The sequence below is a fragment of the Rhinolophus sinicus genome, linkage group LG14 (assembly GCF_036562045.2).
Source record: "Rhinolophus sinicus isolate RSC01 linkage group LG14, ASM3656204v1, whole genome shotgun sequence".
In the NCBI taxonomy this organism is placed as follows: Eukaryota; Metazoa; Chordata; class Mammalia; order Chiroptera; family Rhinolophidae; genus Rhinolophus; species Rhinolophus sinicus.
This window is the reverse complement of record NC_133763.1, coordinates 41,344,804-41,357,148: the sequence shown is the minus strand read 5'-3', so window position 1 is coordinate 41,357,148 and position 12,345 is coordinate 41,344,804. Positions and strand designations below refer to the sequence as shown.

Here is a 12,345-nt window from a genome sequence, read left to right as displayed (position 1 = left end):
TTTCAATGAAACAATCCAACCAAAAAAAAGGCAACAAGCCAATAGAAAGACAAAAGACAAGGATATTGGAAATTCAAAGGACCACAATGAGCCCACAAATTAACTTCAGCCTCAGTAGTGTTTAAATACATGCACATTGACACAACGGGACACCTTTATGCCTATTAGATTACAGATTAAAAAAGCATGGTGTTACTCACTGTTGGTGAGGATACGATGCAATTTGTCCTCTCACATGCTGCTAGTAGGCCAAGAAACTGGTATAACCATTTTTTTTTTAATATTTCTTTTTTTTTTTACAGGACTCTATTGGGGAACAGAGTATACTTCCAGGATTTTTTCCAAGTCAGGTTGTTGTCCTTTCAATCATAGTTGTGGAGGGCGCAGTTCAACTCCAGGTCCAGTTACCATTGTTAGTTGCAGGGGGGCACAGTCCACCGTCTCTTGCGTCTCTTGCGGGAGTCCTTCCGGCAACCTTGTGGTTGAGAGGATGCGCTCCAACCAACTGAGCCATCTGGGAGCTCAGCGGCAGCTGAGCTCAAGGTGCCGTGTTCAATCTTGGTTGCAGGGGGCGGAGCCCACCATCCCTTGCAGGAATCAAGGAGTGGAACCGCCAAACTTGTGGTTGAGAGTCCACTGGCCCATGTGGGAATAGAACCGGCAGCCTTCAGCGTTAGAAGCACAGAGCTCCAACCATCTGAGCCACCGGGCCAGCCCTGGTATAACCATTTTGAAGGGAAATTTTCCAATAAATACCAAAAGCTTCAGTACCTATTAAGCAAATAATTCTATTTTTTAGGACTTTACCTATATAAATGACCAGACAAGTGTACAAAATAAACGTACCAGACATTCATCATGCAATCATTTTTCATATGGAAAGAGAAGACACAATTTATATGTCCAGAGGATTGGTGAAAACAGATCTTGTTCATCCATACAGTGGAATATGACATAGCCATTAAAAACAGAGGCTTAGAAAAAGAAAATGAAGGCTTAGATGTATACTGGTGGAAATAGAAAGATACAATGTATTAGACTGAGTTCTTTAAGGAGTAGGTTATAAAACACTATAAGTATTAACATCTTTTACAATGCACATGTATTACATTTTATAATAAAAAAAACAACTAGTTATATTGTGGATAATAGATAAATGAGCAAAGGACTGAGATAATTTGCAAATGAAGAGTAAAAATGGCCTCGGGACAGCCAGATGGTTCAGTTGGTTAGAGCTGGAGCTCTTAACAACAGGGTTGCCGTTTCAATTCCCACATGGGCCAGTGAGCTGCGCCCTCCACAACTAAACTGAAGACAAGCTGATGCTGAGCTTCCTGAGGGGCAGCCGGATGGCTCAGTTGGTTAGAGCGTGAGCTCTCAACAACAAGGTTGCCAGTTCAATTCCCACATGGGATGGTGGGCTGCGCCCCCTGCAACTAAAGATTGAAAAAGGCGACTGGACTTGGAACTGAGCTGCACCCTCCACAACTAGATTGAAGGACAACGACTTGGAGCTGATGGGCCCTGGAGAAACACACTGTTCCCCAATAATAATAAAAAAAAGCATAAAAATGGCCAATAAACATAAGAAAAATGTTCAACCATATCAGTTATCAAAGTATTACAAATTAAAACAATATTGGAATACCTTTTTTTTAAATTGGCAAAGATTCTTTAAATGTTAATGTTCAGTGTTGCAGAGTATATCAATATGTCACTCCCATGTTGCTGGTGAGACTATATGACTTTTTGAAATCAATTTGGTATATAGTTTGAGAGCATTAAAATATTTACACTCTGTCCTAATACTTTCCCACATAATAATCTACCTCGAGGAAATAATTTAAAATACAGGAAAAGATGTTTACTCTTATATTATTTTAAAATATTGAAAAACTAGATATAACCTAAATGTCTGTCATTAGGGAAATAAGTGATTAATTACAGTATAGCCATGTAGTGGCTATAACTATTAAAAAATAGGTATTTATTTAAAAGGTTTTAATAACATGGGGGAAGTTCTTGATATTAAATGAAAAAAATCATGGTATACAAAATTGCTTACACATTATAACCCCAACTATGTAAAACATGTTTAATAAACACTAGAAAAAATTATACTGAAGCATTCTGACTCTTTACGCTTTTCTCTACTTTTCACATTTTCTACACTAAGCGGAATAACTTAAAGCAACAAAAAAGTTTAAAGAAGAATAAATTACCGTGGCTTTGTCTATTCCCCATAAGTGTGTCTCTCTGTCATTTCCTTTCGAAAAATAAAATACTTAGGTATGAAACAGGATTGAGTGCTTACGGGAGAGGGGAGAACAGAGAGGTTAGGAGTTTGGTGGGGGGAGAGGGAATGTGTCCCACGCAAGGATGACTCACCGTTTCTGAACTGAGGAGGTCCCAGGACAGGAGTTGGGAAAGGCAGGTGAGCCTGGCAACTTTTTAGGAAGGAAGAAGGCTGTCTGAAAAAGAGAAGCAAGTAGTTCACGGCTTAACAGGAAACAGCCCTGTGTTCTTTTCGGGGCTCTCTAAAGTTGAGGTGCGCAATCTGGCTGCTTAACAGCAGATCTGGAGCAGCCTGTTAGCAGCAATCAAGGGCTCTGAATTCACATGGTGTCCTGTGCGAAAGAAGTTGCCCAATGAAACTTGTTTACTACCCTGTTATTCCAAGGATCACATAGTGGGATGGTTTGCTTGGAAAGGAAGTGAGACTCTCTCTTAGGATTGCCCTAGCAATCTTCCGTGTATCTAACTTCTAAGCCTTTAGGATAGCACGAGTACTCAGATATTCTCTTCTGAAGATAATAAATACCCACTGTTTTATGACGCTATCATCAGTCTTAATTATGGGCTTGCAAATGTACCCAGAGGTTCCCTTTGAGAGGCAAATCCTACAAATCAAAACTAGTCACTTAGAACCCTTTCTACCTCAGTGGCTAGGTTCTACCTCAGAAAGCTGTCACTGACCCTCCCCTAACTATCTTTTGTTTCATCAGTAACACCTCATTAGGACCCTGATCTTGGAGACATAAAGGACTATGTAAGTACTTTAGAGGTGCCTCACTTCCTAGTTAGCTCAAGCTCCTTCTGAGAAGCCAGGTGTAGTCATCGCACAGGTACTTGCAAGCACGCTGGAGGGACCGTGCAGAAAAGAGTAGATCTTTGAAGAAAATTGAGCAACACTCTCACGTCAGTGTCTATGAACTCACTTCATTGCTTCTACTCACAGCTCGTTACGACTGCCCACCTGCTGACCACAGGCTTTCTTTAGGACATCTGTGAGTTCTCAGAACCCCTTCAGCCCACATAAAAGGTTTATAGCTGTTCTCCTTTCTCTCAAGCTAGATATAAAGACTTTTTCAGTCCATCTTTCTCAATTAAATTTCTACACTTACCTGCCCTTCCGTGGGGTAGGGTGGGGTGGGGGAGATTTGACATTTCTTCAGCACCCACCATGTGTCAGACACTGAGCAAGGTACTCTATATACTTATCTCCTTTGATCTGCACAAACACCCCCATTTTGTGACTGAAGAAACTGAAATTCAAATCACTTAGATAACTTACTCAAGGTCCTCAACTAATGAGGAACAGAGCTAAGAAGAGTCTGGTTTTTAAAAATGTATCCTCTTTCCACTCTCCTCAAGCAGCCAAATGGGTCTTCCTCACTTCTTTCCTCCCTTCCTATCCCTCCTCCCGCCTTCCTTCCACCAATATTTTATAATTGTGATAAATGCTATTAAAGAGATAAAGTGCTTTGAGGGCTTATATTAGAGGAACCAGGCCTAGTATAGGAGATGAGGGAAGGTTCTGGAAGAAGTAACTTGCTAAGGGATGAGTTAGGGTAGAAAGAAGGAAGATGAGGCAGAGTGAACAGCATGAAGGGAGGGCCCCAAGGTGGGCTGGAGACAGGGTATTTGAGGAACAAAAGAAATAAAGTACAGGGAGGAAGAGGGCAGAGTGACACTTGGCTGGAGACGCAGGCAGGTCTCAAGAAGAATGAGTGTTTGTAGTGAGGGAGGACCCTGGTCCTTTACTGAATGTGCCTCGCACTCAGCTGAAACACTAAGGAAAAGGACCATTTTGGGTCTTTTCAGAGAAAATACTTCTTATCTTTAGAGTAGTATTTCTTAATGAAAGCCCCAGTGGCACTTTGGATGTGATCATTCTTCTACGGGGCTGCTCTTTACCCAGCTTCCACCCTGGTCTCCAGGAACTAAGGGCCAGCAGCACTTTCCCCCCACCCCCACCCCCAGTTCAGGTGCTGTAATAACCAAAAACATGTCACACGTGTGTGTCATCTCTGGCGTGATCTTGCTCTAGTTTGGGCTGGAGGAGTGTCATTGCCACCGACTTCCTGGCCATGCTTTATCCCCTCACCTGTCGACATCGACCTCCTCTTTTGATGGACATCCTTCCCTACAGACGCCCTAACGGCTCTGACGTTTGTCTCTATGACATACCAGGCGCATTTCTAATTCCACGCCATACCTGTTGAGTCTCTGCAATGGCAGGTAGACGAGTGACAGAGACAGATGTAAGACAATTAATTACAATGCGGTGGGGAAAGTCAACTGAGGAAGCTTGTTGCACAGGGGGCAGAGGTGGCAGAGGAGGAAGTGCTGACCTCTCCTGGCCAAGGAGGCCAGGGAGGAAGGGCATCCCAGGCAGAGAGGACAGCAGCGCATTCAAAGACATGGAGACATTAAACTCCAGGTGAGCTTGGCCCCTATAAATACCTTAGCACTTTTGAAGGATGAATTTCAAGTCAAGGTGCAGTGGGAAGACAGGTTGGAGAGGTTGGCAGCTGCTGTTCACAAAGGGCCTCATATGCCATATGCTAAGGAGCTTAGATGATATGCAAAATAAACTCCCAAATGTGTTATACTTGCAAATCTTCAATCATCCTGAAATGATAATATCTGAATGAACGTTTAAGAATTTTCTGAAGAGCTATATAGATAAGATTACTGCCGTGTGAGTCAGTTTCTCTCTGGCTCTATAACCTCATTTATGGTTCCTGTGTGCCTTGGGAGTATTTTCAATTTCTTTTCATGTATTGTTAATTTTTAACAGCTTTATTGAGCTGTAACTGACATATAATAAACAGCGCATATGTAAAGTGCACAAGTTCTGACATTGGTATGACATGTGTATACACCTGTGAAAACCATCAACACAAACAACATGTACATCACCCCTGAAAATTTCCTCGTGCCCTTAGGAATCCCTCCCTCAACCTCCACCCCAACTGCAGGCAACTGTCACTATATGTTAGTTTGCAGTTTGCAGAATTTTAATTAAATGGAATCATACAATATGTGTTCTTTCTTTCTTTTTGGTCTTGCTTCTTTCAAATAGCATCGTTATTTTGAGATTCAGCCGTGTAGTTGCATATATCAATAGTTTTCATTTTTTAAAACTTTCCACATGTGAGGTATGCCTTCCTACAGTATTTACTGTATCTCAACAAATTTATTCCATGGGATGATAAAGCTCCACATTAGACGGGGCTTTGGGGGTAAGAGACCCCCTGGAAGTACAAGAGCTACTGCTTGGGGACCAAATGATGAGGCATAGATCCTAGTTTTCTAAGAATTCTCCAAAATATAAAATGAATACTGTGGTAAGCAAAACAATGGCCTCCAAAGCTGTCCACATCCTAATCCCTAGAACCCGTGAATATATTACTTTACATGCCAAAAGGGACTTTGCAGGTGAGATTAAATTAGGGGACTTGAGATGGGGACACGATCCTGAATAATCTGAGTGGTTTCAATTTTGTAATCTCAGCAATCCTTATAAGTAAAAGAGGGAGACAGGAGGGTCAGAGTCAAAAAGAGATTTGAAGATGCTGTGATGTTGGCTTTGAAGAGGGAAGAAGGGGACATAGGTCAGGAAACGGTCTTCAGAAGCTGGAAACGGTGAGGGAATTCTCCCCTACAGACTCTAGAAGTAAGGCAGCCCTGCTGACACCTTGATTTTTTAGCCCAGTGAGACCCATTTTTGGATTTCTGACCTCCAGAACCAAATAATAATACATGTGTGTTGTTTTGAGCCACTAAGTTTGTGATAACTTGTTACAGCAGCAATAGGAAACTAATACAATCACAAAAGAAAGAGAGAGGAGGAGAGAGAGAGAGAGAGAGAGAGAGAGAGAGAGAGAGAGAGAGAGAGAGAGAGGAAGAGGGAGGGAGGAAGGAAGGGAGAAAGGAAGGAAGGAAGGAAGGTGGGAAGGAAGGAGGGAAAGAAAGAGGGAAGGAAGGGAAAAGACAAACCGGTGAGTCTGTCCACTTCTATATTTCCTTCCACGTTGTGATACATGGTCTAATAGGAGCAGAAGCAAGCTGGCTTTGGACTCAGCTGACCTACCCTGCTACTATAAGCTCATTTCCGCATCTTAATGGAGGGATGATGTGGTGTTTATCTTGAGGGGCTGTGGAAAGTACGGATGAGATGATGTACACAAAGGGCCTAGCACATAGTAGGCCCTCCATAACTATTCACTTTCTTCACTTCCCACCTAATACGTGAACCCAAGAGAATAAATCCTCATTGCTAGTGACCTGCTGTGTGATTTTGGCTTAGTTGCTTCCTCTCCTTTAATCTGTTCCACAAGGTTAAAGGGAGATGCTCATTAAGCCTCTGAGAGTGTTTAGAGTTTGTAATGTGGCTGGATCCTCTTGGTTAATAAATGTCATTTAGATGCAAAGTGCTGTTATCTTTTCAGCAGGTAATTATTTCCTGTCCTAAATTGCTTAGCGCTGTACTGAGGTTCCATCTCTGAGATGATGATATTGTTGAAGAGGGTGAAGAAATACCTCACCTTGTTGTTGTGAGTCTTAATTAACTAATGTTTATTAAGCCTACACAAGCCCATCATAAAAGCCGAAGTGTTGAGTATTATTTATCTTTCCTATGGTTGTCACTTCCGGTATTTTAATATAGCAGCCAATACTGTCCAATAAAAGTTGGCATTTCAGCAATGGATTAGGTAATATTTACTTCATAATCACTGTAGGGGGCTCTAATTGATTACTATTTAAAGAGCTTCATGCTTTTTACAAGAAAGGGTTTAGAGAAATAGTGAGAGCTAGTATTTTTCTACAAGAGCATAATTTATAACAGATTTACATTTCAAATCCTCTCTCTTATATGAAACAACACAGGTTGACTAAAAAAGCTAAAATTTTGAAGTACTGATACATTTTATATAATAGTTAATAATTTTTTAAAGCTAGTGTTTGTCAGACATTATATGCCACACTGTTCTAAACCCTACGCATGCATGAAAGCTAAAATAGGCATAACCCACCTCCAACACACATTTATTTAGAGAGCATCACTAGCTGCATAAATTTCCAAATATATAACTAACCGATTTATCAGGGTGAGGATGAGGGTGGAGGATCATATGGGGTCCCCTAGAAAACGGCTACCACTTCGTGGACTTACTGCATGATGGACACTGGACTAAGTAAATGCATTATCTTAGTTTATTCGTACATTAACCCTTTGAGGTAGAGTTGTCAGCATCATTTTGCAAAGTAGGAAAATAAGACTCAGAGAAGTTAGGTAAATTGCCCCAGATTGTGAAACGAGAAAGTGGCAGAACCGGGATTCAAACTCTTGTCCTGCTGTCCCCAGAGCTGGAGGTGCCTGTTTGTGGTGTAGACAACTATGGTAAGCGGTTCACTCAGCAAATGTTAGTTGGCTACAGACAAGTCTAAACCAAAGAACAAAGCGCTCTAATGAAGGTAATCAGCTTGTCATGTATTTAGATCATCATCTTTTCAAAATTTTTAATGCCGTGCATATTTCCTTTTGTGCTGATTCATTTCCTTTGCTGTCTGGGGTCGTTTTCTTGTTGATGCAACGGATCTTTATTATAAAGTATTTGGAAAATACTAGAAAACATGACAAAGGAGTCATGATTAATTCCCCCCTCACCGTCCTTTACCTTTACAAGCACACTGCCAATTTCTGTTGATTTTCTCTCCAAAATACGTCCTGTATCTTGAAGACACCCATTTCTTTCATCTTCACTGTCACCACCCACGCTAGCTCCTTTCAGCTTCCCCAGTACACAAAGTTCTTTGTCGTCCTCAGGTCTTTGTACACGTGTCCCCTCAACCCGGAATATTCTGTCTGATTCTGCCTGGCTGGGTTTGTATCCTTCAGGCTCCAGCTCGAAAAGCACATCCTCAGAGAGCCCTTTCTTGCTTATCCTATCTCAAGAAAGTTTTCCCTTCCTTTCTTCTATTCATTTCCTGTCCTTCACAGCACTTACCACCATTTATAATAAACAATATTCTGAATCCTTTGCATGCAATTACTGAATTCAGCTCCCTCCCCAAACTAAGAAAACAAAATGAAAATTTAAAAAGAGAGAAAACAATAAATAAATAAACAAATAAATAAATCAGCTCCCATTATCCTCATAACCCCGTATGGCAGTGCTATTAATCCCCCCATTTCTTAAATTGGCAAACTGGGGAACAGAGACGTTAAGCAACGTGTCAAGGTGGCACAGCTAGTGGGTGATACAGCCTAAGTACAAACTCAATCTGGTACCAAAATCCACACTCCTAACCATGTTCTATGTTTCCTTTTCATTTCAGGACCTAGTATAGTGTCTTGCAACTAATAGGTATGTTCAATAAATATTTTTTTTAATAAATGAATGAACAGCTCTAATAAGAAAATAAAATTTACCTGTAATCCATCCACATACTTGGGGAATTCATCCTGTAGATTTTTTTTCCTAATGCAAAGATGGACTTTTTATCAAAATCATAATTTTAAAAAATCACTTTGAGGAACATAGATAAGGCATCTATGTACAATATGTTTGACATTTTATTCATTTTTTTGTGTTAATTTATAATTTTAAGTCAACGTTCTTCCTTTAGTCAGGGGGTGGAAGGCAGGAGAGAGAAAGGTAAGTCTTTAAATAAAAAAGAATTTTCCTAAAATATTCTGGGCCTTCTTATTTCTAGACAGAGGTTGCCCAACTTAAGCTATAATCCTGGAAACTTAGGGTAGGAACAAGTTACCTTTTTTTAAAAAAAATTACACTTCTTTATATTAGTATGCTTTAAAATTTGTCATTAGAAGTATTCTTCGAAAATCAGTGGGCAAGAGTTTTCTCAATGTTCCCACAGCACAGCAGAGGTCCAGGGTTTACAGTACAAATTAGACCATCTGTGACGACTATGTGGTTATGTCAATGGGAAAACTGGATAAAAAGACAGCGCTGGTCCCCAAAGGGCAAGAAAACAAGCAAAGGCTGCTTGTAAAGTGCCAAAAGGAAGCTTCTCCAAATACTGCCTTGCTTACAGTTTCAAAAGACGTTTTTGATTGTTCTTTTAAAACAGTTTTAGGACAAATCATTTATAACAGCTGGTTGTCAAACCAGCTGAAGGCCCACACTCACAGAAGGCCCACATCTCTGACTGACAATAAATAATAGATCCATCCGGCTCTCCAAGGAGCATTGGATTGATGTGTTGTGCCATCACAGTGTCTCCCATCTGCCACTCAACAATAACAGGCTGAAGCCACACTGAATGGTATGTGGTTACAGTTACAGACCCTGCATTTGTGGGCACCCCATGTTTCTGAGATAAAGTTAGCTGATAGGATTACCAGAGTGTCATCAAATGCAGTCATTGCAGAGGGAGCCTGTATCACTTTACCGTTGAAAATATTTTAATCTGGCAACACCATACACTGGATACAAAATCCATCAACACCTGACCCCTGGGCGTGGCCTACCACAGACTGGTCTGAGCCATCTCCTGTTTGCCTTCATGGGTAAATAGAAATCTTGAGCGAGGAGTAGAGGGAGAGAATTTGAAAATTAAAACAGAGTCAAACTAAGTATTTCTGAATGCTCTTAAAAGACACGCCCCGCCCAAAAGACACTTAGATCCCTTCCGAAGCTCCCTACGTAATCTTTGAAGCTGACTTCTTGCAGCTGAAGGAACCCCGAAGAAGCAGGCACACCATGATTTCGGAGCTTAGTTTTTGTTCTGTTGTTCAGTTGCAGCCAGCTTCCAACTATTGAAAAAAAGAAATGTGTTAGAATTAAAGGACTGCTCATCCGTATTGCAAGGCCCTTCAACCGGTTCACGCCATGACGTCCAGAGACCCCAAGACGGAGGTGAGTTTCTATTGCTACTGCTGTTGTCTTACCAGTTTGTGATGACTGCAGCATATGCTGGTCTTATTAGAGCAGCATATTGCTTTATGCAGTACAAAATATCATTGGATCATGCCCTTACAGCTCCTAACAGTAGTCTATTCAGATTCTAATGACACACGTACAAAGGAGTGTTGAATCATTGCCTCCAAAAGTCAACTCCTATTTTCATTACAGTCAATAGGGTTGATCTTAGAAGAGTGAGGTTCGGGACCTGAGAGTGTTAAGTGGCTGGTACTTTAGTGGAGGGAGGCAGGGAAGGGTTGGTAGAAACAATATCTGCTTTCTCCTCTACCTATGGGTCATACACATTCTGTCTGGAGGCTAGAGGTCTAAACACAGAAAAGAGGGTATTGGGGTTAAGAGACTGTCACAGGCACACGGCCCCACAGTTTTCCTTTGAAGACGGAAACAGTGCTCTGATATGACATTTGCATCACCACTACATGGACTTAGTGACTAGAACAAACATCACCTACCAGCCAGAAGCAATGATTCTCTGACCATCTTCAGCCTCGGTCCACTGTGGAGTCTTGCTTTTCCCACTGTTGATATTCTTAATTGACTCCACCAGGTTCCCAGTCACCCCAGGCGTGGTTAGCTTCTTCTCAGACTTGGCAAATGAGTGGACTTAAGCCAGCATTTCAGCACCAAACTCAGACTTCATAATAAAGGAAACCACACAGGGAGTAGCCATCAGCACGGTGAGCACGCTGTTGTTTATCCCTGCTTGGGGCCCAGCCTGCACGTTTTCATGAGCCGGGGTCAGTGGGCATGTGCTGGCCTCACCGCCCAAAGTGTTCAGCTCAAGGGGAATTGTGAGCTATTGCTGAGCACATAATGCAGGAGCAGTCAGAGCCCTAAATGTGTTCACCTGAACTCAGTACATCCAGTTGTGTTCTACAGAAAGGTGCTGGTGGGTTCTGGTCAGACTCTTTGAACAAGGCTTTGGATTCCAAGACTGAGCTGGATATTAGTGTGGATGTTCCAGCTCCTTCCAGCAGCTACTTGTAAGAGCCCATTACCATGCTAAGATGTAGACTGTCCTGAAACGGGGAAAAACCATTTGATATTTTGCATGCACAGAGAAAAATAACAACAATAATAATTATAGAAGCTGTTTTCCTGTATGTAATGAGAGAGTTCCTCAGGCTTCCGGCTTATCTTGGTGGTCTCTTCTTTCTTAAGAGTCACAGCAAAAATTAAATTTTATCAGTTTAAATGGAATGGTATTTTAGAAGCTAGATTCTGGCTACTGTGTTTCCCTAAAAATAAGACCTAGCGGGACCATCAGCTCTAATGCGTCTTTTGGAGCAAAAATTAATATAAAACCTGGCCTTATTTTACTGTAAGACTGGGTTTTATATAATATAATATAATATTATATAAGACCCGGTCTAATATAATATAATGTAATACTGGGTCTTATATTAATTTTTGCTCCAAAAGACTCATTAGAGCTGATGGTCCGGCTAGGTTTTATTTTTGGGGAAACATGGTAGCAAAGGATCTTTCTTCCTTGGTAAGAAGGGCTTGGAGCTCTGTAATGAGCACCTTAAGACACAAACAAGCATGAGGATGAGTTTGGGGCTGTAGTGTGGGTCATTAAAAGTCTTGCAAAACTAGAATTCATCTTTCTTTTATCTCCTTGCTTTATAGGCATTTAAAGATACTCTTTTTTCCCTCAAAACTTAGACAACTTTTTTAAAAAATTGAAATACATTTGACATATAACATTGTGTAATTTTAAGGGGTAGAATATGTTGATATATTTATATATTATGATTGTCATTATAGGGATAATTAGCACTTCTATGACATTATATGATGATCATTTCTTTTTAGTGGTTGGAAGAATTAAGAGCTAGTCTCTTAGCAAATTTGAATATTATAATATTGTCTATATTCACTATACTGTACATTAGATCTCTAGGGCTTATTTACTGCTCATTGCAAATTTGAACCCTTACGTCTGTCCTATCCCCTCACCCCCCAGGCCCTGATACCCACTATTCTATGCTGTTTTTTCAGATTCCACATAAAAGTGATATCATACAGTACTTGTGTTTCTCTGTCTGACTTATCTCTCTTAGCATAATACTCTCAAGGTCCATCCATGTTGTCACAAATGGCA

At 40.9% G+C, this 12,345-nt stretch overlaps 1 protein-coding gene across 1 annotated transcript in view; it reads left to right on the top strand.

Moving 5' to 3' along the window:
* The first annotated feature begins 9,765 nt into the window (after positions 1 to 9,765).
* AKNAD1 (AKNA domain containing 1) overlaps positions 9,766 to 12,345 on the top strand; it is a 44,717-nt gene continuing 42,137 nt past the window's right edge. Inside the window, 1 exon segment of the mRNA XM_074318549.1 lies at positions 9,766 to 10,172. The gene's annotated coding sequence lies outside the window, so the exon portion shown is untranslated.